This window comes from Vidua macroura, chromosome 10, assembly GCF_024509145.1.
Source record: "Vidua macroura isolate BioBank_ID:100142 chromosome 10, ASM2450914v1, whole genome shotgun sequence".
In the NCBI taxonomy this organism is placed as follows: Eukaryota; Metazoa; Chordata; class Aves; order Passeriformes; family Viduidae; genus Vidua; species Vidua macroura.
Genome location: NC_071580.1, coordinates 10,393,278 through 10,420,053, shown reverse-complemented (window position 1 = coordinate 10,420,053; position 26,776 = coordinate 10,393,278). Strand labels below are relative to the sequence as shown.

At 44.6% G+C, this 26,776-nt stretch overlaps 1 protein-coding gene across 6 annotated transcripts in view; it reads right to left on the bottom strand.

The window, feature by feature from the left end:
- Positions 1-26,776, bottom strand: part of LPP (LIM domain containing preferred translocation partner in lipoma) — a 322,361-nt gene that overhangs the window by 248,037 nt on the left and 47,548 nt on the right. For 4 of the 6 annotated variants that reach the window (XM_053985940.1, XM_053985939.1, XM_053985937.1 and 1 more), the window contains exon 3: positions 10,030-10,128. The gene's annotated coding sequence lies outside the window, so the exon portion shown is untranslated. Of the gene's footprint in view, positions 1-7,297; positions 7,385-10,029; positions 10,129-26,776 lie in introns of those variants that run through there. The other 2 variants (XM_053985941.1, XM_053985942.1) reach the window with 2 other exon arrangements.

Below are 26,776 nucleotides of genomic sequence, written 5' to 3'. Positions count from 1 at the left end.
AGGAAGAGATGGACACAGTGGCAAATTAAGCAAGCCTCTGCACCCCTCCTGGCAGGTCGTTTCACTGTCCACACAGAAGTCTGTACGTTCCCTGTGATGTCAGAAACAAAATGCTCTGCAAAAAAGGCCCATGTCCCTTTGGGAGCACAGGCACAAAGCAACTGCCCAATAAACCTGTGGCAAAGGCAGAGGCACTAAAAGCCTGGCTGTCTTCTGACACCAGCTGAGCTGTCATGCAGACTCCTCTTGAACATCAGTTTCCTACTTAAAAATCACCGTGCACAGGGCTTCCCTTCTTATCATGTGTTGCTCCACTCATGCAGCTGATACCAAGACAGACACAGCACACACATTCAGCAATTCCCGGATCTTTTCCAATGGAGTACATTAGAGCAGAAGCCCTGCCTCACCTCTTACTCATTGGTAAGACTATGGGCTTCATTGATAAGACTATGCCCTACAAAAGAGCTGTGTTCTTCCACATTCAGGACATCATCACCTCTTGCTGTGAGCACAAGAGCCCAGACTTGTGAGGATTGCTCATGCCAGGGGAGGTCCACAGCTGCTGAGGAGCTTTCTAGTAAATCCAGCCCTGATGGCAAAGGAAAGGGCTTGCAGAGCAGAGTTACAGGAATCTATTCCTCCTGCACTAGTCAGCATATACAAATACATCCTCTTGCTTCATTAAATTTTAATTGGAGTACACATGAATAGGCTTTGCTGGTTACTTAATCAAAGGGAGTCTGATTACAAGGTGCTCACATGAAAAGCTAGAAAGCAACATCCTTCCTTGCTTTTCTTTTGGAATTTTTTAGGCATCCATTGTCAATTTCTTCAGGTCAATTGACATTTTAGGGCTGCTGCAAAGAACCATGAAAAGTAGCCACAAAGAGTAAATAAAGCACTTTGAAGGGAAACAGGACACAGATCATTAGCCCTGCATTCCTCTTTATTATCCAGACAAAAATTAAATGCAAAATCCCAGAGCAGATGTCGCACTAGCGAACTGATCAGCAGTCCTAAACACAAGGATGGCTTTGCTGCTGTGTGTCATGCATGTGTGGCTGGACTGTCTGGAGTTTCATTATTTTAAGTGTCCTTAACTGTCTGAAACCACAGCAGATCTGAACTTATAAAAAATCCTACTCGTAAACTTTGGGATTTCCTCAGCATTCTCTGCAACAGAGATCTTATTTGTCCACACATGCCTTCCCTGAGGTTAGAGAAACTTTGCATGTACTTTCTTGCCTGCCTAGAATGGGACAACCATCTTCCAAACTTCTTCCTCACTAAAACCACGAGTTGTATGACCAGATCCTCAACTTCCATAAGATCCATACAGTTGATACAGCTTGAAATGATTTACAGCAGTTTGCACTGGCTGAAAAATCTACCAGCAAAGCAACTGCAGTTGCACGAGGCACAGCTGGGGACAGGAGCTCAGTGCCCAACAGCGTGAGAAATAAAAAACAGCCATGTTGTTCTGCACAACTCTGTTTGCTAAGTGAATCAACAAAAACAGCCAAACACAAACAAACAAGAAAGAAAAAAAAAAAAAACCAACAACAAAAACCTTTCAGCAATTTGAAACCACGACAGACAACTCACTGGCCTGCTCGTGCACACTTGCTTGGAAGTGTACATATTCTGTACAGTGACAGGTTCTGGCAGCCAGGGATTGACACACTTTCTATGGCAATGTCCTAATACTAGAAAAATTTGGTCATAAGCTAAAAATGTTACAGAAATAGCATAGGATCATAAGTTATGAGCTGAGTCAGAATTCTATCTGCTATTTGACTTTTATACTATTTTATTCTTAAAAAAAAAGCGCCCATCATGCTGTGGGGTTTTTTAAAAAACAGTTTCCTGCTACCATCACTTATGAAGAAGAATGAGCCTTTGTCAAGGGGAAAGAAAGTAATTTAAAATGGCAAAAATCGATCTGAAAGGAAGCAAAGCACACAGATCCCCTCATATACCACAGCCCTGTGTGTAGTAAGCCCTTCACTAACACCACAGCCCCTCTGAGTGCCAGTTCTGGAAGGCAAAGGGCTGCCTCTCCATCAGGTACACAAGGACTCCTCCATCAGAACTCCGGGGATGTTGATGGGGTTGTACACGGTAGTACAGTGCCCTAATTCCCAGGGATCCTGGGTGTACAAGGCAGTCTCCTGCATGAAAGCATTTTATTTGCACTCTGTACTTGTAAATCACTGGTAAATAATTAACAGACAGCATAAGTATGTAACAGAACTGAGTCACAGGTGTTAGCAAAGGAAAACTGCTATAAATGGATATGTCACAGCAATAAGCCGCCTGTTCACCTGTTGGGTGCTGGAGGAATTAAACAATTTCGTTTTTGTGAATTAACCCCTGACACCCAGAACCTTACTAGAAAGCCCATCCATATTCCTTCCCTGCTATTTCTGACCGTAACTTTTCCTCCATTCACAGTTTGAACAGTCTTTAAATGAAGAAACAATTAAGTTTCCCAGGCTTCTGATTGCTGGGTAGAGCTGTGGGGTCACACACAGGTCCATTCATTCATCCCAGGGAGGGAAAGGGAGATGAGAGCAAGAAGCCTTGCCCAGCATCCCACTGGGAGCTGCCAGACTTGCTGGCTGCAGCAGCAGGAAAGGATTTCTCAAGCACAAACACACAAATGTAGCACATGAGGAGACCAACCCTTGTTCCACAACACCTCTTTAGGTTCTCCCTCCTTCCTGCTGCCCCTCACATCCTACAGGCTGTTTCTGCAAACAGCCCAGGAGATATTCTTTTCCCTACACGTAGCAGGAAGGCAGAGAAGCAGAAATCCTCCTGCCAGGTGTGACACTGCAAAGAACTGCCATGAGGGCTCTCCACACTCCTTAGATCACCAAAGTCATTTGGCACCACAACATTTCAGCCCCAAATACCCAGCTGCTGGAAGGGCAAGAGGCAGAAGCCTGCTAAATGACCAGGAATGGGGAAAGCACAAGTCCTCAGAAAAAATGAATGACCAAAAGCTGCTCAATCCAAGGCAATGCACTGAGGAAAGTAAATCATCAGTGCCTCGCCATTCTTTGTTGTAGGTCCCTCAGAAAACACAGATCCTCTGCCTTGTCTGCAGTTCTGCCTGGAAACAAAACCCAAAAAGGACCTTTTCTGACAAACAGCTTCAGAATGTTTAAGCTCATTTCACCATGTTTCGTTTGGTTTTGAATACAGTAACATAACATACAAGCAATGAATTCTTGATTTTTTTAAAATTTTTTTTTTCAAAGTACAGCTCCCATAAGCTAAAAAAGTAAATGGGAGTGCTTTGCTTCCTGGGGTATGGAACTGGAACATTTTTCTAGCACCTAATAAAACATTGTTTGGTTGATACTAGCTATTAAAATATGTGTTTCAAGTCATGTAATGTTCCCTGTGAAATTTGCCTTTTTGCTCCATGAAAAAAAGGGCACTGAAAGGAATCCTGCAGCCATAAGGATCTCACTTAATTCATGGAAGTATCATTTTAAAAGCCTCACAACGTGATCAAAGCACTGTTGAGAACAGATGTTCCAGGCTTTACAAATTCCAGTGTAAGTATTTTTTATGACATTTATCACTGCTAAATTCTTTCAGCCATATTTTTCCCCACAAGAAGCATGTAGGCACTTTCCTCCTCGGGGAGGACATGTTCACATGTGGACTGGTCTCCAGCCACAAACCCTGTCCTGCCAGCATCCCTCCCCATCTGCAGTGAGGAGAGCTGTGCAGTGTCACCAGCAGCTGTGGTGGTAGCCAGATCCCAGCAGAGCTGGGCATGCTGTTCCCCACTTCATAAGAGGAAATCAATGTAGGAATCACTGTGTCAATGCTCAGACTCTGTCTTTCAACCCTTCACACAGACCCTCTCACAGAAAAGTCACTGCTCCACTACCCTGACACAGAGTACAGCCTACAGAGCCCTCCATAAAGTGTCTTCTTGTTACCAAGGCATACACTATAATCATCCCTCAAGGCCACAGCAGGTCACAACTGCCCTGACAAGCTCTGAGCAGCCTCATCCCACCTTAAAGCCAACCCTGCTTTGAGCCAGGAGCTGCACGAAAGACCTGCATGACCCTTTCTGCCTGAAATGTTGGATGATTTTAGATCTCAGGTAGAAGCCACAGAAATGCCCTCAGCCATGTCAACACCCCAAGAAAACACCTTCCCTGGTCCCTCAGCTCCTTCCATGGATGTGGAAGCCCCTGGTTGTGCATAAGAGCTAGAAGGGTGCTTCCCTGGCTGTATCAGAAGATACTCAGCACTGCCCAGCTGCAAGGCCAAATGCAAGCAGGAGATGCTCAGGTTTGCCTTGGAGGCTACTAAAGTCAGATGAGCTGAGCCAGAAGCAGCAATAATGGGAGCTGCAGGGCTGTGAAGGAACCTGCTTGTTCCTAAGACAGCAGCAACAAGTCCCCATTCCTAGAGGTGATCATGGAGGCAGAGAGCATGTACTTCAACTGCAATTCAAATCACAGCCAAATTTCCACCAAGAGCAAAGTTCCCACAAAGTTTAGCTCTCCACAGTCAATTTCTGTGTATACACAGACTCAGGAGCATCACCAAGTCCTCTGTTGACAGAAAGTCTAAACACCATGCAGTGCTGGGCAGTTTCATGAGAGTGAGCTGTGTACTAACAAAAGACTCACAACCCCAGAATCTGAAACATAAAACTTATCTCTGAATAACACTGGTTTTTTTACCCCTTTCAAAAAAAAAAAAAAAAAAAAAAAAAGGATCTGAAACAACCAGCTCCTTTCAAATTTCACACATTCACAGAAGAGGGTGTTTGTGAAGAGGACCCCACAAGCACATCACTTCTCTAATATGTGCCCAATTTAGTTTCACCTGTCTCCATGCGCTCCCTTCCCAATTCCTACAACCTGCTTGCACATCCTGTTTCACTATGAACACAAGCTTTTTTCCCTGGGGTAGCAGCACTGCCTTCACTTCTCCTCACAGTGAGCTCAAAGACCAGTCAAAATGGGTGCAAAAACACCAGACAAGTTTACCCATCTTGCTTATCCAGACTGTGAGCCCCATCAAGGCATCACCAGTGCTGTGGCAGATCCTCACCCTGGGCTTTGGGTACCACCAAAATGACACAGCAACAGGCCCACAGCTAAGTCATCCACCAAGAAGATGGAAGAGTGACCTCTGAAAAAGCTGCATAAGGCAAAGGAGGTCTCCCAGAACAAGGGAGGAAATGAGGAAAACATATGAGAGCAGAAGCACCAAGGTTGCAGTGACAGGGAGGATGCTGAAAGTGAGCACAGATCTTGGGAACAAGGACAACTCAAGCAAAGGCTGAAGGATGTTGGAAGAGCAAACACAATGAGAGGGTGTGTAAAAAGCCTCTACCAGCAAAGGAATCACAAGCAATCACAGCAGCAATCTTCCTCTGCCAATTCCATGTGCTTTTCTTGATAGACCTTATAGTCTAAGGACTTCTTGAGTTGCTTAACACTTATTTACTTCTTCATTTATGAGGTACAACTTTGTATTTTAGGTACACACAGAAAACGTGCTGAAAATTTAAACACTCACACAAAATCTTGCCGTGCCGGCACACAAACAGGTGCACTCACATCTATACTATAGCTTTTCAGCAAAAGGACTGTTCCCCTAAGAGTCCTCAAGGTGAGAAAAGAAAGGAGGAGGGGCGTACAGCACTGTCACAGACAGGCCATGCTCCTCTGCTTCAGCCTCAGAGACAACCAGCACTGATATCAAAGTCAGTTTTCCTGCAGGTCCTGTCCAGTCCCTCCCCTCATCTGTGGGAGCATCACCCTAACAACTGCATTGCATCTTGGGCTGCAGCCACCTCTGGGGTGTGAGCTTGGGCCACCCCTGCCCTTGCACTGCCCCAGCAACAGTGCCATCAGCCACGCACAAAGGACAGCATCTGCAGAGCCCAGGATGCAATAAGGGAATTTTAAACGGGCGCTCCGGTTGGCATCAGAATTTGTTGGAATTGTTCTGCTGAGTTATTAACGTCACAGCCGTGCTCCAGACCAGGATCTGTTTTGTTATCTTGCCTCCCCACTCCAAGTGAATTTGCTGGGTGATTTTAAGAAAAAGGCGGTGACCAATTGTCAGGCCTTCTGATTGAGACACCGAAAGAGAAAAGGCATTCCTACATTGCTTCCCTCTTGTTTTTCTAAATAAAAATAATGTATAGCCCTAACTGGATAATAAATATGCTCAAAAGCTGTCCTTAAGTAAAAGCTTTTGATAACAAATTGCCTGTGCTAACCGCTATTTTACTGTTGAATTTTTTATTGTTGCTTAAGCACTGCAATTATGCTAATAAGCCTGAGAGGATGGTACACTAAAGCATTGAATGTGACAGATATAATACTCAATAAAATGTTAATCTTACCTGAAAATTGGAATCAAACAGCCTTATTAGTATTTATGGATATGGCACCTCCAACATGTTTCTCTTAAGAGGAATATATATATGCAATAGATACTTCCAAATATACCCTACTATTTCTCATGCCTCCACAGAACTTAATTCCAGGTGGTTATTACCCCTGCTGCTAATTGCCAGTCCCTTTTGGAATAAGAAAGGAGAGTGTTGCCTTCTGGGACATGCAAAACTCCTGCACATTGGAGGGCTTTTCCTTTGCCACCTGGAGGATGGCAGCTGTGGGGATGGGGACAGCTGTCCCCAACTCTCAGCATGGCCACCAGGCTTGTGAGGGTGTGGCACAGCACAACAAAGGCTCTGCTCTGCCACCCTCTTACCTATTTTCCCCATATCCTCTCCTTTTATGTTAAGTTATTTACAGGTGGTGGAGAACTGACTTCTGGATTTTAAGATGGTCCTAAAGACAAATTTATTTATTTTGCTCTATAACTTCTTAGCCAGTGCTGACAGAGCACCAGACCCATCTGTTCCACCACAAGTTACAGCACTGCTGATTTGGACCAAGAAGAGCTGCTGAGCTCTCGCAGGGGTCTGGCATGGAGGTGCTCTATGACTTTCCACAAGCTGCACTGTTTTTTGCACCTTTATTTCACCACCTAGTCCCAGTCCGCTGGGAATTGCTTTCTCAACTGATGGCATAGTTTTTTTCACCACATATAGGCTTTTTCTAGGGGATTTTTGGCCAAACCCACGGGTTTCAGACCCAGCCTCAGGGCTCCACTGCCATGAACTTCCTGTGAATAGAATTCAAGTGGTCTTCAGCACCTTGACTTTCTCATCTCCAGAAGGAAGAAGAAATTAACTCAGAAGAGCCACATGCTTCAGACAAACTATACTTACATTCATGACCAGCCTCTAAAGAGACCATTTGTACATAATGGACTGTGTAGCTTTCAAGTGCTGCAGGTTAATGTCTAAATAGTAGCTGCCGGTTTCCAGCTTCAGTCCTCATGCTGCTCTCACCCACAGGAGTCAATTCTGCTGACAGGACAGCAGAAACATCAATAACCACCCAGATATTTCCTGACTATAAAGCAAGATTCTTACCACTCGATGATGCACGCTTCCATGGTGGCAAACATTAGGTGGGCAATATCTAGGAACTGTTTTCATGAATAGCCACAGCAGGGAAAACCCAAATGGCTTTCCACTGAAATCTGGGATTCCCAAAGGGCTCAGAGATCACAGCAGGTAACCCACAGGACACAACTCACCTAATAAAACTCACCATAGGACACTCATGGGCTCTCTTCAGCCATGCTTGCAACCCACACTGGTTGCACTGAGGACAAGCGTGGAGTGCAAAGATGGGAACAGGGTGGCTTTGCAGGACAGAGCTTAGAGCAGCTCCACAAACCCTCATTTGCATTGCAAGGAGCACAGAACTTGGAAAAAAAAAATCAGTTGCTAAATCAAGGGAAGCTACCAATTGACTGAGCTGGCACCTCGAAGAGCCAGGAGATGCATCCAGGGCTCCTCCACCCCAAACAAGCCCCAGCACAAGATGCCAGACACTAAATTTCAGAAGCAGACAACTGAACTAAGCACACAGCTACAAAGTGCTGCAGGACCACACAGCAGCCGCTCCCATAGAGGTGGCAGGACTCATCTCTGCCATGTTAAGTGAGTCTTGCCATTATTTTCAACGCTACAGGGAAATCTAAATTGAACTTTGGCATATTGCATTCTTTTGCTAAGCAGCAATGCTCGAATGTTAACTCCAGTCCTGACAGGCATATTTATGGACTATTCTTTGCAAATAATCTTACCCTGACCAGTCCGAAAGGTCAGAACCATAAAAAAGAATAACAATAAAAAAAAAAATCACAAGGCTGGAAAACCATCACTATCATTGGCACAACCTCTCAACTTATTAACCGTCCTTGCACAAGGTGAATTGCAAGGTCTTGGATTTATTTGATTGATTGAGATCAAAAGATCATGGGGGAACACAGTAAATTGCATCTTTCCACAAGCGCATTTTGCTTTCAAGATTTGAGCAGATAGTTGCAGGAATTGAAAAGCTCAAGGGGAAGAAAAAATAAAAGAGAAAAAATAAAAAAACAGGTACAAAGGTGACTTCAGAAAGGCATCCCTTATTTTCTTCTTGACACCATCGGCGTTTCTTAGAGCTATTTGCAAGTTTTTTCCACATCCTCATACCCCTGAGACGCAACTGCTTATCTCTGCTCAGCAGGAGACGATAAGGAACAATAAGACACTGGTGTAACTCCAGGGCAGACACCAGTGTTTGCTGACATTATGGATGAAATGTAAATTTTAAAGAAACCAAAGTCCAACAAGAGGTTGAAGAACTTCCCATTGAATTCCAGATGTCCTACAAGATACAACAGGTATCTCACTGATCGTCTTCACTGGACCAAGGAAGACAAAGCACCTGAACACCCCTCTTGTCATACAATGGCTTGGAGGCTGCCTGAGCCCAGGCTCCATTTGTCATCAGCAACTCCAAGGGAAGGGATGAAGGAAGAAGAAGCAAGGGAACTAAAGGAGCAGACATCTTCAGGACACAATTTCAAGACCTAGCTGGTGAGCCAGAATTTTTAAACTCAGGAAAAGCCTGCTGTGTTTGCTGTCAAGACAAGACATAGAAACACAATAGAGAACATGAACAGAAGAGCAAGAAAAGAAAAATGAAGCTCTTCTCCACTTCATCAGCCCTGGAAAAAGAGAGGAAAAGTAATCACTTGGTTCCTCTCTCTGTGTTCCACATGATATTTGTGGTTTGCTCAGTATACCTATATTTGTAGCATCATGTTCTCATGTCACAATTAAACAGATGAGATTACACCCCTGAGAGTAAGAGTAAATAAATCCCTTACATGGACCATGGAAGTGACCCAAACTCCCAGAAACTTACTACAAAGGAGCCAGAATTGATACAATTTCCTGTTTTTACCACAAGTTTACACTACATGCCAGCAACAGAGGATTAAACCTCTTCTTTCCCCTGAGCTTATACTTCCCTCCACAATAACATCACCATTCACATCACAAAGACACTGAGCACCAGCATTAATTGGTGCTGCATCAATTCTTCACCAAACCATGCAGCTCATTCTGCACAGATACACCCAGCTTTGTCTTTTACCTTATCAGCTTTGAATAAGGTTGTTAAGGTAAGAATTTCACACATTCTCATTTCTAATTATCGGTGGGTTAGTACAACTCTCCAGACATCACCTAGTCTATTTTTCTACCACATGGAATAATCGGTTTTCCTAAAAGCACATCTGCTACTGCTCTTCCAACTTGTTCTTAAACCTTTCCATGACTGAAACTGCCTAAACTCCAGTGGGGATCCACTCCAGCACTCAACTATCCTTACTGTGGACCATTCACTGACACCTCAGCTAAATTTCCTTGCTGCAACTTAAGTTTATAATTTGTTTTATTTACAATGGACAGATTTAGTTTATTCCCTCTCTCCATGACAAGTTCACTGTTTCCAAAATTTATAGGTTGAGGCAGTGCTGCTTGTCCTCTCTTTGCCCATTCTGCTTCTGCTCACAGCACATTCTCAATCTCTGCATGTGTATGTCTTTCCTTACCCCAAGAGAGAAGGCACTTGGATATCACGAGGCTGTTTCAAGGGAAGACGCTCACCTCCAAAGGCTGATGCATTCAGACACACACAGTTACAAAGTACTCTGAAACAAGAAAAATAAAAGATTTGTGTTCAGGATGGCAGGCAGAGTCCAGGAGTAAAGGAAAAACCAGCAACTCTGAAGTGCAATTTTCTGCACCCCATTATTTAGCATGCAAACAGATCTTCAAAAGCAGCATCACTGACTGTAGATACATCATGCACCATCACTCAGAGTTGGCCACATTTTCTCTGACAACCACCATAAGAGTTTGATAAATTTGTGTTCTAGGAAACAAAGTGTTCAGGGACTTTGCAGAAAGTTCTGCCAAGGTATAAGCAATACCCAGCACATGTAAAAATCAGATGGCTCTGACTCCAAACCTTTAAGCCCTGTGACAGAGGACAAATTTTAGTATTACCACTGGTGACTTTATTTACAGTGTCACTGAAACCAACAGAGGCAAGATTTCCAGTCCACTCTGAGATTTAAATGTGTTTAATTATGGGATAGATCCAGAGGGCGAAAGTCAGGTCTGATGAATGTTTTTTTTATTCACAACATACTCCTTACCTCCTGATCTCCAGGATGTTCTACCTAGCAAAATGAAATCTCTCACTAACCGAAGTGTTTAGTGACTATGTAGAAAGGTAAAGAAATGATCTACACAAACAGTATTCAGAAATACAGGGTAGAGTTCTGAATGACAAAAACATCCCAAATTTCATGAAAGATAACAGGCAACAAGGGAGAGTAGCAATGATACATTTGCCATCCCACTTCTGGAGGCTCTCAGAAAAAGAGTTAGATAGTAGCAGACAATTTGCAATAACAGCACCTTCCACCAGTAAATCACCTTTTCCACCCCATCGCATCTAAATTCCTGTCTCCCCTCAGAAGGAGCTGCTCCTGCCCCCAAAGGATCAAGTGGCTTTGTAACAAATACACCTTTTCCGATGGCTGAAGCCAAGAAACACTCAATTTGTCACCTGCTGTGAAAACAAGATGCTTGTTGCACATCTAAGGATGTCCCAATGCAAGAACTCAGGATGGATGTCATCCATCCTACTGTACTTTTGGCTACTGCACTTTGTCCATCTCCAAGTTTCTGCTTGGGATGGTTTTTTTTCATCCTTTGTAATCCTACCCAGCTGTCCTGGGCTTTTGCTTTCCTTCATCACTTCCACTCTTAGCAATGCCAACACTTACAGCCAGCCAGCCCAACTGCTGTCAGCACAGGAAGGCGACACACTCCTGTTTAGCACTGATTGGATAGCAGAAGTGCTGTTTCCAAGGCTAAACAGGAATACCTGAACCAATAACGTCCCTAAAGCACTACATAGTAGCTGAGGAGACTGAGCAATAAATGCCTGAAGGTGAAAAACTCAAAGTAATCTCAAAATGTATGTTGGACAACTGATAAAAGACTCTAAATGCATGCCCACCTTTAAGAGTGAAAGTAGCTCCAGGGACTTCAGCAAGATCATCTGCAGCATCAGACATGTTACCTCCCAAAATACTAGTGAGATAAGGATGTTTAGCAAGGGATAGAGATATGAGGAATGCTTCCACCAAGAAAATACACCCATTTGTACAGCTGAATTACGACAGCTGTTGAAAACCATGGAGTAGCACTGAATGGCAGCCCAGGACAGGGAGCCAAGACAACTACCACATGCAATTGAAACTGCCAAGGGATTAAGTTAGGTCAAATGTAATTACACAAATTGGATACTGGCCAGAGTACTGGCTTATTCAAGAAAATTAAAAGAGGTGTTCAAAAGTTTCAGAGATTGAGTCCTCCTCCTGTTAATTATTTGGTGAGTCAGTCAGTGAAGTCTCAGTACTCTGGGAGGCCATCTGAAAAAGGGGAAAAAATGAGGCATAAACTTGAAAGGCATTAGAAGAGATTAGCAAAAGCCTTTGTTCTCCATGGCAATCCTGGCTGCACCAGTGCGCGAAAGCCTTTCATGTCCATGCTGAAAAGTGGCCTCAGTTCCTTTGATACTTCTGGGAGGAAGCGTTTAAATTTACAAATATCCCACTGACACAAGTTACAGACAACAGTTGAGGAACTTCTGCATAACTCAGCCAGATCATACCCAGCTTTTAGGCAGGCAGTACTCCTGCTGAAGGGAGGAAGGACAACAAGACACAAAGAAGTTCACTGACACCTGGAGCAATGTCCACTCTACATGCTAGTGGTGTATGAAAGCTAAGTCATGTCAAAAAGGAGGTCTCAGCCATGTGGGACAGCGGCTTCCTCCCCCTCATTCAGTTTTCAGAAGAGGAAGAGCATGCAAGGCAGGCAATAGTAAGGAGATGAGAAAGGAAGCGTTGTGGTCTGGCAGCCGAGCATCACTTGGAAAGATTAGATCCTGTTTATGCCTCTGCCATAAACCTTCTGAACTATAAGAGCAAAGTCACATATATCAAAATTTCCCATGTATTTATTGCTGAGCCTTTTGTGGCTGAATAAAGATACAGAAGGACTATGTCCAGAAAAGACAAGAACTAGCAGGCAGGGATTGAGATTCTGTGTTCAACCTTTAATCAAGACTTGTACTATAACCATGTACAGCACTACAAAACATGAAGTGTTCTGAAAAAACAGGCCTTGTAAGTCTCAGTTTTGGCACCTGAAAGAAGTAGATGCCTATGCTACCTCTGTATCTGAGAGTCATCATTAGAGATACACTCATCGCTGTCTTTGAAGCAGTTGGATGCGACAGTAAAAGCAGTACAGAATTGGAGATTAACCTTTTTTGGGTAGCTTATTCAGTGCAATGTTCAGATGATGTACATGAAACAAACCATTTTTTGACTGACATGAAAAAAAACAGAGAGATAAAATAACTGTCTTCTCAACAAGTGCCATACACGAGGCATGTCAAGTGACATGGCTTCATCCCACAGTGACAGCAGGTGAACACGCAGCTGAAGCCTCTGCCATATTGATTTAGTGTGCTTTTTTTTTTTTTTACCCCTTTAACTTTTCATAAAACAAGCCAGGAAAAGGCAGACATTTCACAGCACAGATTGATGCAATTTGTATTAATGGCCCAAGCATAGATGCAAGCAGCAGCTTGCTTCTCTTTGTGTGGAACAATCAACAGGGACAAGTCTGGTGGGACAACTGCTACCACGGCACACCTTGCCCCAGCCCAGCAACACCTCCTCCTCCGGTGCCTTCAAAACAAACAGGGCAAGAACAAAGAACACAGGAAAAAAATCTCTGCTGTCTTGCCATGCTGTGCAAAATCCAGGGGCAAGCAAACGTGGAAAGAGTTTGCATTCTGCGCTGACCACACACAAGCTGTCATTCTTCCAAAAGGTAGTCAAGTACTCTTCCAGGTACCAAAAGCACAAATGTCCCAAATTTCTCATCCCTGGCACTTCTCTGACAGGGTAATCACTCCCTTGGAGTCCTCAGGCACCACAGAGATGACAAAAAATTCTTTTGCAAATAGGAACAAAACAGCAAGGCAGTTCTTCCCATTTTTCCCCCAACACCTCTCAACCAGCCTCCTCTGAAGCAAGTCCACTGCTTGCACTGGAAAGACCCACAAAAAAAGGCAGGTCAGAGCCAGAGCCACAACATGGCCAGTGCCACATGTGAGCACCACCACACATCAGGGTAAAGCACAGGACTGATGGTACACATGCTACAAAAAGTAGATTTTTCAGCACAAAGCAGGGCACCCTGAAGTGTTTCATGCTGAAGAGGGACCTACTGCCATGTTGGCCAGGGCGTGCAGGGGGACATCCCCCTGTGGCAGCAGCAGTGATTAACCACTACTGATAATGGCCTCCAGTGCCTGAAACAAAGCATGAGGAAACAGCACAAGGACTAATGCCAAGTGGCAATAAAGACAGAGGCAGGGCTGTTGTTCAAATAAGACTTTTTTCTTTTTGCCTAGGTTACTTCTTGTTAAAAAAAAGGATTCTGCATGCAGGGACATCCTGTTCACTGTATTAAATTAAAGGGATGATTCAAGAGGGAACAGCTTTCAGCAGACGGGGCGGGGGGGGGGAAATCAATTTCAGGTTGCTATGGACAACTGGGCTGTCTCCTGTAAAACGGAATCATATTCAGCTCTACAAACCTGAACACTAAACATTCCCTCAAATACAACACACACACTCTCACTAAATTAATGAATACAATAAAATATAGGCTTGTGCCATCTCCCAGGTTTTTTGGCTGAACGAAGGACGCACTCAAATCTGCTAATTGCCGCTAAATACAGGACTGGAGTTTGGCTCAGTGGTGGCTCTCTGACTGCCAGTCCAACACTCCCATACAGAGGAAAAGACCTTTAACAGCCAAATAAACCAGAGCAGTGCCCAGATTCTCCTTGCTCTGGGACCTTCCATAGGCTCTGGGCTTGCAGTGGGATCTAAAACCATGTGCTGCTGAGCCAAGCTCCTGAAGAACTCAGCTAGAAGGGACAGCAAGAACAGCCTCATGCTTTCAAGCATGTCCTGGCTGATACTGACTGATATTCTCCTGGCTGAGAGGCAATTTAACCTGCTCCCGGTCCTTGAATAGCCTGAATAGAAACTATGCCGTCCACTTGAGCAGCTGACCTATGGTCACAGCTGCCAGCAGGAATCTCACATGGAGGGACCACTGGGAACAACATGGTGGCCATGGTCCAATGGATGTCCTCTCCCCACATTTTTCACTAGAATAACTTCAAACAGGTTTTAAGCACCTTCTCTACTCCCTGCAGGAAGAAAAGCCTTGGTGAGACAGACTGGAGCAGAGATGAGGCATCTGATTCTGTGCCCTTTCCCAGTAGCTGTTAAGAAATCAAAGAAATCCATCTAGATCAATCTCTCCATGAAGGCAACAGGAAACATTCCCATCCCACGATACCGTAAGTCTTATAGAGCAGTTAATGATTTTCCAATGAAATGTACCATCAAAATATAAGATTTTATTAGCAAAATCAATGATGTGTGCAGAGACAGTCCCTTGTGTGCCTTAAAAAAAAAGTCTATGAATAAACCTAACAGGAATAAAGAACACTGTGTAACTATTACAGCTGTTTTACAGGATACTCTAATAATGACAGCCCATACTTCTGGGAAGACACCTCAAGGCAGTACCACAAAAATAAAAAATATAAAAAGAACAGAAGCACAGCATTCCCCTACACTTGGAGGGTGCATTATGTTTATTATATTTTTTTTCCCCAACAAGAAGATAACATCCTGGAAACAAAACCACCCCAACGCTTAAAAAATATTTACCAGTCACCTGTCGTCTTCTCCTTCTCCACCAGTTCAGTGTTTCACTGCATTAGAAAAGCAACCAGTGGAAATTTACACCCATTTAAACCTAGCAGAAATGAAAGCAAGATACAGAGGCTGCAACTTTTCAGCACCCACAAAACTTATGATGTTCCTAAACCATGTACACAGGTCAGGTAACTGCAGCATCCAAGAGCCCTCCGCAAGCAACACACCCATCTGAGGACACAGGAATGGAGTCCTACCAGCCTGCCAATCTCCTGTTCTCAACTGGCAGCTATCATCCACATCAATACCACAATAAAGAATTCAGACAGTCAAAACATTAAGGGACCCCAAATCCAACATTCACCAAGCCCACTACCCGATTTTTTGTGGAGCTCTGGATAATGCACAAGGAGCATCATTAAGCTGCATTTATAGCCAAATGCTCAATAGTGCCCAAAAAAAACACTTGACAGTTCTAACCCAAACCTAGACACAAGAGTCTAAGGTCCACTCAGAGTCAAAAAATGAAGTGTCTATTCCACTTGGCTTTAAACAACCTCTGGATGTATGTGGGGATGGATAGGGAAAGAGTAACAAGAATACCCAACAGATGTTTCCATTAGCATAGTTCATTCCTCTTTTTTCTACCATCCAACTCCTTTATTATCCTTGCTGGATAATTTACAGTGCTTGTTGCAAAGTACAGTCTCTAAGAACAGAGACAGCAAACACTTGACAATGTAGAAGTTCAAAGAGCTGAGCCATGCATGACCTGCAAGCAGATTGTTGCTATTTCCCCGCGTGTATAAAAGGGCTTTGCCTTCATGCAGTGCTGGAACTTGTCACCATGAAACACCCTCCTATTACAACATGGCCCAGAGGAGCTACTATTTTGGGTCTTAATAATGTGCTGGATTTTACAGGAAAGAAAAAAGGCAAGTAACATGGAACAACCCAGCTGTCGAGAGAAGCAGATGGGATCCTCACAAAGCTACACAGATTGCCTTAGCCAAGTGCTGTCACAGCCCATCCTCGAGATGGGAAAGCACAGTGCAGGAGCTAGATGAAAGGAGCTTGTGAAATTAAGTAGCATCATCACCTCCACAAGGCCTGTGAAGAGACAATAGAGAACTGCTTTCCAGGCACTCTGATCCCAAGGCAGTAAAACATGACTCAGGGTTGTCAAGCTGCTTTTTTAAAATGCCTTTCACCTGAGTGAATTGCCCAATTCTCCCACCTGTTTGGCCCCCGTGAAACACAGAGAGCATCCACAGAAGCACAAGCCACATGTGTGGTCTTGGAAAAGCTCTCCCCTGGGTAACAGGCACAAACAAAGCTGGCTGGAGGTGTCTCTGCTAATATGACCCCAGGTGCTGGCAGGCAGGCAAGCCACCAGTGTACAGGTAGCACCAGGATTCACCCTGCTGTGGCTTCTAGTTCCAAATGTGGCTTCCAAACAATCTAAGAAACCACAACACTTGCCATGGCAGTTCAGTTCCCAGTGCCTTGGCACCCTGTGAACCAGTGACAGACCAGGAGAGGGGAGGGACTGGCCTGACCTTCCTCATTCAAGCTCTCAAAAGGGTGCTGCACCCAAGAGAACAGACCAGTGCTTGGAAACCCCAGCCCACTTGGAGATAACAGGGCCCATATCCAACAGATAGAGAACCTGTGTGTTGTACTTCCAGCCTGAGCACAGCCATTCACGTGCACAGTGATTCAAACAGCAGAGGCTGAAGCCAGATGATGAATGAAGTAACAGAATCGATTACCTTACCTCCCCTCTGCCTCCCACTAACCGGAAGATGCTATTCAGGGAAAACATAATTTAAAGGCAGAGGCTAATGATGAATCGAATTGATTTTTAGATGAAGAAAATAGATGTAATTGCAGTCTACCTGCTTGCAGCTTGCCAAGTCAGAGCAAGCTTCAGGAGAACCTGGCCCCTTCTCCCATTCTCGTCCCACCTCTGTCTCCCACCAAAGCAAAAAAAAAAACCTCACAGAAAAGAAATTCCTTTACACAAGACAATTGCGTGTTGCCCGGAGCCAGCTCAATGCTGGCTTCCCCTCTTCCTGCTCAACAGTACAGAGCCTGAATTAATGGATATACAGAGGGCCCACTTTCCAGGGAAAAGCAAATTCCAAGTTTGCAGCTGGGAAGAATGCATCGTATGTCTGGTATTCACGCTGCGCCCTCTTTTCCTCTTCCTTTTTTTGGCCGTATAAGGAGCTGAGCACAGCAGGCTGGACCAGTGAGTGCAGCGCTGCCTGCTCAGCACTGTTGGACCTCAGACTTTGTTTGTCTTTACTGGAAATCCAATAAATCCATCTAGGAAAAAGGCTAGTGCACAGTAAAAGCAGTACAGAATTGCCATGGAGTGTCAGGCTCAGACCCCGCGGTTTGGAGATGCAGGAGCCAAACAGGAGCCAGCTGAATGAGACCAGCCCAGCAAGTGCTCCTGCAGAGCTGCAAACACATGCACTGCACAGGCAGTAATTACCTTTATTATATTGCAGGGAAAGGAGGGGGGTTGTGTGTTAACTTAAAAACTAGAGACTATTGCAACTACAGTCCTAAAGGGCTGTTTCACAGGTTTGCAGTACTCAAGTAATACCTGCACAGGAAATAAAAGCCAGCCTGGCCTGGAGTGAACACACCTGGAGCTGGGAGGATTACGTGCCTTTGGCCACAGAGAAATACATCCTCTCTAACACACACAGGTTATAAACAGGAGTGTGGGATTGCACTTTAGAGATGCAAATTGCTGGGAATTTTTCCTAGAGTCCTGACAATCCCTAAGTTCAAGTCTATTGCAGCAATTTCAGCAGCAGACTGGGATTTCCATATCCCAAATGCAATTACAATATTACCTTCCAAAAACATAAAACCTTTTTGCCATTACTGCTTCTTCTGTAAACAACAGACTGTTCCTGTTGGTACCCAGGGCACTGCAGGAGCAAAAAGGAGAGGAAAAGACACACACCACATAACCTTCCCTTTATGGAGAGTGACGGGTGCTGCCCCAGGAGATGGCAATACCAACCATCAGAGCCCTGCATGCTTGGCCCTAGGACAAGAAACTCACAAGCAACCCCAAATCCATCCAACCACCCTGTCTTGCCCTCTCACCTCTGTCAAGCATGTAAAGTTCTATCTCCTTCCCAGCACTAGCAACTCTTGGCTGCGGTTTCCCATTGCCGCCCTTTCTTTGGAGGTTCTGTCCCAGCCCCTGCAGCTGCCTGTTCCCAACCCTCTACCTCCACAGAGCTGCCTGCATCAGGAAAAGGGAAGGACAGTGACCAGAAATCCCTTCATGACATCTGAAAACAGTCTTCAGCTTTCACCTGTTATATCCAGATGGAGTCAGGGATGTTCTGAAGCATGGAATGAAGCGGCTTAGATGAAGACACACGGTTGAAACTCAGCTGGGGGAAGGGAAAGTTTCTAGCCTCATTAATAACAGCCTGAAATTAAAAGCAGAGCTTGTAGTACAGCTGCAATTTCAGCTACCCCGCTGCTTGTGTTAACAGTGTGGCTTTATTATGGTCAGGGATTAAAAACAGCTTCAACAATTAAAAGAGGGAAAAGAAAAAAATAATGACTGAATGAAAGAACCACCACCACCACCAAAAATCAGTAAAAAAATTCCTGCAGGCTGGAATGATCAGCAAAAAACACTTGTGTGCTATGAGGAGCATGAGTGAATGCTTCCTTCCCCACACAGGCCCACACATGTCCCTGACAAGTAAATCTGTCCCCTACCTGTGGGAAATCACCCAGTGCCCTGTGGCTCAGCACAGCCACCATTAGCCTCCCCAGGGATGTCACCTCCTGCCCAGGAATAGGTGTTCTACAATCACCCTGCTCCAAGCAGACAGCTTAGAAACCTCCTCACTCCTGCTGTCTAAATAACACAGCATTAAGAACAAAAATGGAAAGAAAATATCTTGCAACAAATGACTAACATGCCTCAGACTTCCCAGGAGGCACCAGTCTCACTGAGCAGCTCAGAAGAGCTGAGAAGCAGCATGCCCATGTCTCTTGGAGGTGAGCTGGTTGCCTAAGGGTTCCTGAAGGCATTCACCCCTCATTCCCTGGCACTTGCTCTGACACCAGCTGGATAAGCTGGGAATAAGCTGCCACTGGGAAACCTCAGTTTGTTGTGTCTCAACACAACAGTCATCGCTTTGAGGGCTTGGCCAGTAATGCTGAGATTGAATCTACTCATTCTGCTTGGTAAGAATTATAAGCAATGTCTTCACAAGAAAGAGGAAGACTATCTCCCTTCTCCGTCACCACCTTCCTGATAAAAGCATTTCCTGAAGATATCACCTTTAGGGCAATCACCTACATTCAGTGCAAAACTACTGAGGACCAGAAGTCCCTTCAGGACCAAGCTCACACTTTTTCTCAACAGTGTTTCTGTGCTCTCACAGGTCTTAGCTTCTATTTCTCCTGTCTGCAAAGCAGGATATAAGAAGGGTCAGCCCAGCTGACCAGAAATTCCAGAGTTTGGGATTTTTTTACTCCTTTTACTTCACGGTTGCTTTTGCCTTTGACCAACAACAGAAAGAGAGCACAGCCACAGCACAGCAGGAAGGCATCAGTTTTGTCACAAACACAGCCACACCTACAGCTCTTTCTCCACTGCACAAGGTCTGGCCTTCAAAAATCAATCCAAACTTGGTCCATTCACCAAAGCTGCCTCCTTTGGACTATGTGGATATTAACCCAAGGACCATAGGACATTCCCAGAGATATGCTCTGGGCAAATTCCTGCATCTACCATAGAGCTGCAATGCTCCAGAGCCAAGCTCCTGACACAATGATGGTCATCTTCACCAAGACAACAGATCCAGATTCCTCCAGTGTTTCCCATGAGGACACACTGGACAAATCTGGTCCTCATGGCTGCTGCAACCCAGCAGTAAAAGCAATGCTGGGAACACCCAACAGATCTGAGCCCCGTTCCTGCTATGGGATGAATGCAGAATCATTTTCCATAAGGGATTCAAGTCACATCCCTGTCAAGGAAGCTATTAGTTAACAGAAAAAATCTTTGCCATTTTTGGAGACAGAACCGTGGACTCAGAAAAATTCTTGCTGCTGCAATGAAGGACAGAGACATCCAACCCAAATAAAGAAGATCCATCATTATATGCCAATGGCAGTGCCTAGACATCTGCCCTCAAAAGCCAGCCAAAAGCATTTTACACTGTTTGCTTTCACAAGCTCAGAAATTCAAGCTAGGCTGTGCCAACCCTTTGCTCCCTTCACTGGAGGGTACAAAGGATTTCAACAGAAATGCACTTGAAGCCATGTCTGCAAAAATGTCACAGCTAAGGTAGCAAGTCCCCAGCAGCCACACAGCTTCTGCACCATGTCCAGGGCAGCTTTGATATCTTAGAAAACCAAGATCTCCTTTCTTTTTACCCTGAAGTCTCCAGTATTGCAAAACCATTTAAATTAAAACAAGCCCCACAATACACTTTCTCAGACACCAGAGCACTTTCTAAATGCCAAGGTGACTACAACCAAAAGTCACCATGGCTTAACAAATGTGGGTGATATGACTTCTTGGTGGTTTCAGTTAATGGGTTTTGCCTTGCCTTTTCAGCAGGCTGGGAGCACACGTGGCCAACACAACACAGCCACTGTTCAGCTGTGAGAATGAACCAACTCCAGGCAGCCCCCACAGCCCCACCATGAAAAGCATTATATCCTATCCCCTGCTTTGCAGACAGGAGAAATTGAAGCTAAAAAAAAATGGCCACCAAAGAAACCTAAAACCAACCACACACAAAACAATGAAACCCTCCGAAAAGGGTATAGAAAAGAAAAAAAAAAACCAACAACTATAGGCTATTTCATGGAGGTAAATTTTTATTATAATTAGTAATTACAGCCTGTTGGAGCTGTACTGCCCCAACACACTCACTTCTGGATGGAAAAGAAGGGGATGTTTGAAGGATGTGGGATGACACCTGCACCAGGTACAGTCTGGCAGTGGATAAACAGGCTGTGGCTTAGGGGAAGTGCACAGAAGCAGGAAGATCTGAAGAAGTGCCAGCCAGCAAGGAAGGTGCTGTGGCCACAAGATGTGGCAAAAAAAGGCAAAAAAAAAAAAAATGAGATTATTCAGATCCTATCCTTAGAAATAGGTTATAGAGTTTTTCTCTTACATAGGACTGCACTGAGAAAGACTCCTCCTTTCACCCCAGAATTTGTGACCTTCCATGTCACGGTTTTTTGAGCGCAAGTAGTGTCCATTCCTGCATAGGCAGATGGGGACCAACGCTATGGCTGATGTCAAGATGGACTGCTCCTCCTCTTACAAAACTGCTTCCAGCTCCAGTAGAAGGATTCCCGTGTGCTCAGACGGCCAAAATCAGGCAAGTGCTGAGCAGCGCCTTTACCTAAAAGCTTTACTAACATCTGAAAGAATTACAGTGGGCCATCTGCATATTCTTCTCCTAAAATGTATCTGGTTCAAACTCAGTTCTCCCTCACGTCCTCTGACATATGCCCATATTTCCCCATTAATAGTTGAGCTGCTGGTGACACCCTGAGCAGCTTCCAGAGTTTCAGCCTATCAGTGAAATAACCCCCTGCAGCTCAGGGTGGAAACAACATCAAAACCAATAGCTCCCATGAACTACAACAGCTCTAAGACTTACGTTGGAGAGTTATTGGAATTTATTAGGTTAAGCATGCCAATATCTCAAAATCACTAAGGGCTTAAACTTTGTACCTGTACAATGCAAGAACAAGTTCGTTACAAATGTCATTAACAATAAACCATAACTGCATTTCCAGAGAAGGAAATCTGGGCACCTGCAGTGGATCATCAGAGAGATAAAGTACTAAAGTCAAGGAAAGAACTCTGGTTTGCCCCTTTTTCCAGCCTATCACAGACACACACTCCCAAAAACCCAAGCCTTTCCTCTTTAAATGAGGAACCAATCACCCTTCTAGGGTGACACCACAAGCTTTGGGTTTTGTTCCCATTTTAGCATGTGTAAGCCATGAGGCACCAAGAGGACCTATGAGTTGCTGCTTCTCAGATACCAGACACACCTGAAAAACAGCTCTCAGTAGCTCAAAGCTAGCTTTTCCAGTTTCTGCCAATTTCCTGGATTCCCAAAAGGCAGTCTATGCCCCTTTTAGATTGACAAACCCATTTTTGTAATAAAAACATAGAAGTCCCTTGCTGAAAAGAAACATGAACCGTCCAGCTAGGAGATGCCAGCCACAGCACAAACAAGCCTTCAGGACCACATCACACATGGAGCTGAAAACCCTGAGATCCTGTCCTCCTGTTTCTAAAGTACTATTTGTATTAACTGGACTTAATGTGGATTTTAAACATTACCAGAAAACTTTCCTCAGTAAAAGGGGATCATTCAGGCACATTTACAGGAGCAAACCTCCTCTTTAGGGTGACCTAAAGTTGGAAGGTTTTGCTCTAGCCAACACCAGAGAGAGGACTTGATGAGAAATCACCAAAGGTCACTGCTAGTCTTGGCAAGGCTGGATTAACTGCAGTAAGGGCTAGAAAGAAGATCTGCCTAGTCTGGAGGCCAGGGGTCCAAAAGGCAAGCCAAAAAGTAACTCATTCCCTTTCCTAACAAACTGTGTTTTCAGCTGGAAGTCGCTTGGCAGCCTTCCTGCCAGAGGATGCTGCAGGTCAAGACAAGGGTTCATTCCCGGCCAGGCTGAGTGGGGACACGAAACACAAGAACAGACAGTGCACTGCAAACATGGGCTGGAATTCCAGAAGAACTGCATCTGCTGGGCTGTCCTCGGACAGAAAGGGATGCTGCTGGCCAGGGCTGGTGTGCCACAGGATGCATCAACCTGCTCAAGAGCGAGGATGGGTTAAGTACCAAGGCACAAACAGGGGAGCCAAGGCAAGTCTTCAGGCACCCAGCTGCTCCACACCTGCCTCACCTTAAGTTCCTTGCTTCTGTGAAAATCAAGAGCAGTGGCATTCTGTAAGAAAAATGTCACTTAAACTCCTTATTAAAGGTAATTTCCTCTCCCACCCCTTTTCATTAGCAACACTCAAGCATTCATCAAATGATCCTGCTACTTCCAGGCAAAACGTTAGTCTTCTTACAAAGAACCTATATATTAGCACTGTCTATTGTTCTAATCATAAAAAGTTGTACTAAAAAAAATCAATTGAGAAGCACAGTGTTCCATTCACCTGAACAGGAGTTTACCTTAAATAAACCTATCACACTGGGAAACCCATACATCCTCGGGAACAATGCTCATATGGGGCTAAGATGCAGCAGTAACCACATTACTTTTCCCTTCTAGGCAGTAGCTTTCCACTTGAATTTTATACAATTCACCTGCTTACTTATCTTATTACACAACATTGCATTCAATTCAAATCCATGCTGCAAGTATCTCACTCATAGCAAAGAAACTTCAGAAAGGAAAAAAAAAATATATTAAAGGGAAGTAATCTACAGCAGCACATTACACAGCACCAATTCCAGGCAGGCTGTCATTCTGATCACACCAGATGGCATTTCGACTCCAACAGTATCCTTCAGTGAAACCTCCTTGTTACAGCATTATTCTTGATGCACAAAGTCCTTTTGAAATTAATGGTACAAATTCTCTTTGCCATTTCAAAAGGACTGTGTTGTTCAGAGTGCTTTACCTTTTCACATCTTCCCTTCCAATAACTTGTAAAGGAGTAAGGCCAAAACAGGCCATTCTTTAAGGCAAGAATTAAAAATAAATAAATAAATCAGTGCTTTCCTTGGTAAGGAACTACAGAATAGGGCTGTGAATCCCAACTGAGGAGAGCCTTATGTGTCATTCCAGATCTAGGCCAACTGAGAAAATCACTTAAGCTCCTGATTATCTATAATACATGCTTAAGTTGCTTTGACTTCCGTAGGACTTAAGCATATATTTAGGTGCTTTCCTGTACAGAAATACTCTCTTAAATCAGATCCTGTTTTGTAGGGTCACTACACACACACACACACACTCACAGCTCATGCCCCCAAGAAAGCTCTGGCTGTAAACCATACTGCCTGAATTTTGTGCCTCACTATGGACCAAAGCGTTTCACCCAGAGCTTTAAGTCAAGCTCAAGTTTGGAAGTGCTTTATCTCAGATAGGGACTGTTGAAGGTACAGCTCTCCATTTTAGACTTTAGTGATGCTAAAACTCATGAGACAGCCTACAGCACACCAAAGCTACCGATGTTTCCAAGAGGAGAAAATCTCCCTAGACCCAATTCCATCTGCTATAAATCACCCTGTGGATCAACCACAGGTTGTGAATGCACAGCAGAGACCAGAAGGACCTTTCACTGGTCCCTTCTGAACCACATCTCCTGGTGGGGTTATGCCTCAAAACACCACAAACTTTTATCCACATGACAGAAGACACACAGTTACAAGCAGAAAGTCTCTCAGCATCAAATGGGACACCAGGTTTCAACACCTCTCCATGTTACCTGTGAGGAATACAGGTATTTCCCCCCTTCTACCTCACTGGGCATAGGCAACTGCTAAACTATCCTGAACCTGCCCTACTACCAAGGAGCTCTCATGTTTCAAAATAGAACTTCAGCCAAAAAAAGCCCCTTTGCCCAACCCCTCCCCTCACCAACTACTCTCTTGCTATTAGAGTTAATTGCAAGCACATCATTCCTACAGCTTGGTTGATAGAAAAGAACTCCTGCTATGTAGGGGCTTGGTTTTCCCATCTTGGCTATTCTCAAGGCAGTACAATAAATTATTATTATATATGGAGGCTTTGAAAACAACTAAAGCATCCTGAGTGCCTGCACAGGGGCATGCTGTTACTCAGTGTGATCTGAAATAGCCAAGATATTAAAATCCCACAAAGAACTGAGTTTCTAATGGAAAAACTGATGTGCCAGATGTTGATACTGATGATTACTGTGGCAGCCTGAGGCAGAGCCCAAACCCCTCTAGGTTAGATGGCCTCACCACTCCCTGTTCCTCAGTGACCCACACTACAGTCCAGCTGCTCCCACATCCACCCACCTCTGCGGTTATTCACCCAGAAGAGGGATGCACACTATTCTTTCCAAGCCCTGGACCTTCCCTTCTCTTTCAATGACTATCCAGCCCAAACAAGGGATCAAGCTCTTCAGTGCTGAAGATGGCACAGGAGAAGGAGCACTTTACAGCAAGACATCAAACAGTGCAGCTGGGTTTTGGATTCCACCAGTCCAATAGCTCAACCCAACCCTCTGTTTTCGGAAGCCCCAACTGAACAAAACCCAACTCAGTTCAGCAGTGCAAGATGACTGTATTTTACCTGTTGAAATCCTCCTCTTTCTTACTGATGCCACCCAGTGAAAATATGATGAGAAAACTCTGCAGACTGAAGATCAAGCCCTTTGCCAGGAATCAGGAGAGGATAGGACAGCAAACCATACACTCCCAGCACACCTACAACATCTCTCTGCCTGAGAGTGGTGTCTGATTCAAACCCACACTAGCCTTTAAAACTACTTCTCCCCAGAGTGGTGGAAAAGGCTCCAGAAGCAGTGGGGATGCCTGATCCTCCTGCTTTGTGCAAAAAGCCAAGACCAATGGTGTTGCTTACCCAGGCAGCTGTGGGGAGGGCAAGCAACACTGTTCCCTACAGCAACACAACTTCAGGGCTTTCCCCCCACTCTGGGACCTCCAGCACCCTGCAAAAGGGCAATCTGCATTTCCAGCAGCCCAGGGGCTCATGGAGCTGAGGAGAGGTCTCAACATGCACTCCCACACAGAGGGGAACAGGTTTGAACAGGAGGGTCTCTGTGGGAGTCTTGCACTGAATATGAAATGTACAGTAGTGCCGAGCCTTGTTCCAACTGAAGGCTAAATGCCTGTCTTCCCCTCTCAAACACATCGTTGTCAAAATATCTGCTGATCAGACAAATTACAGAAACAGAGACCACATAGTAACTGCAGGGAGGAGAGCCACTGCTGCAAGCCTGCCCCAGGCAAGTGCAGAATCCCAGCATATAAAACAGAGCACCATCCAAAAGAAAAAAGAAAATAGAAAAGTTTACTGCCTGTCATTTAAATAAGGATTTCTGTTACAGAAACGCACCAGGAGCCTGCCTCCTCTCCTCCCTCAGCCCCTGCAGGGAAAGACATCATCTTCCTCCAAAGGTGACAAGAGATGAAATAAAAACAGAAGTGATAATGAGACAGGAGGAGAGGAGTTGCAGGACACTGCAATTTCTCACTTCAAAGAAACAAACTCTTTCTACCATCAAGTTTATTTGAGTATCAACAAAGGGTAAGATTTGAGAAAAACACAGGTACTTTCAGTATCTACACTTATGCTGAGTCCTTGCCAACCTTTTCAGTATGTCAAAAAAATATTTAAAAAAAAACTAGTGGTTTTCAGTAGTTTCTTTCTCCTGTGGTTGCTGAAAGTCATGCAGAAACCATGGTAGAAA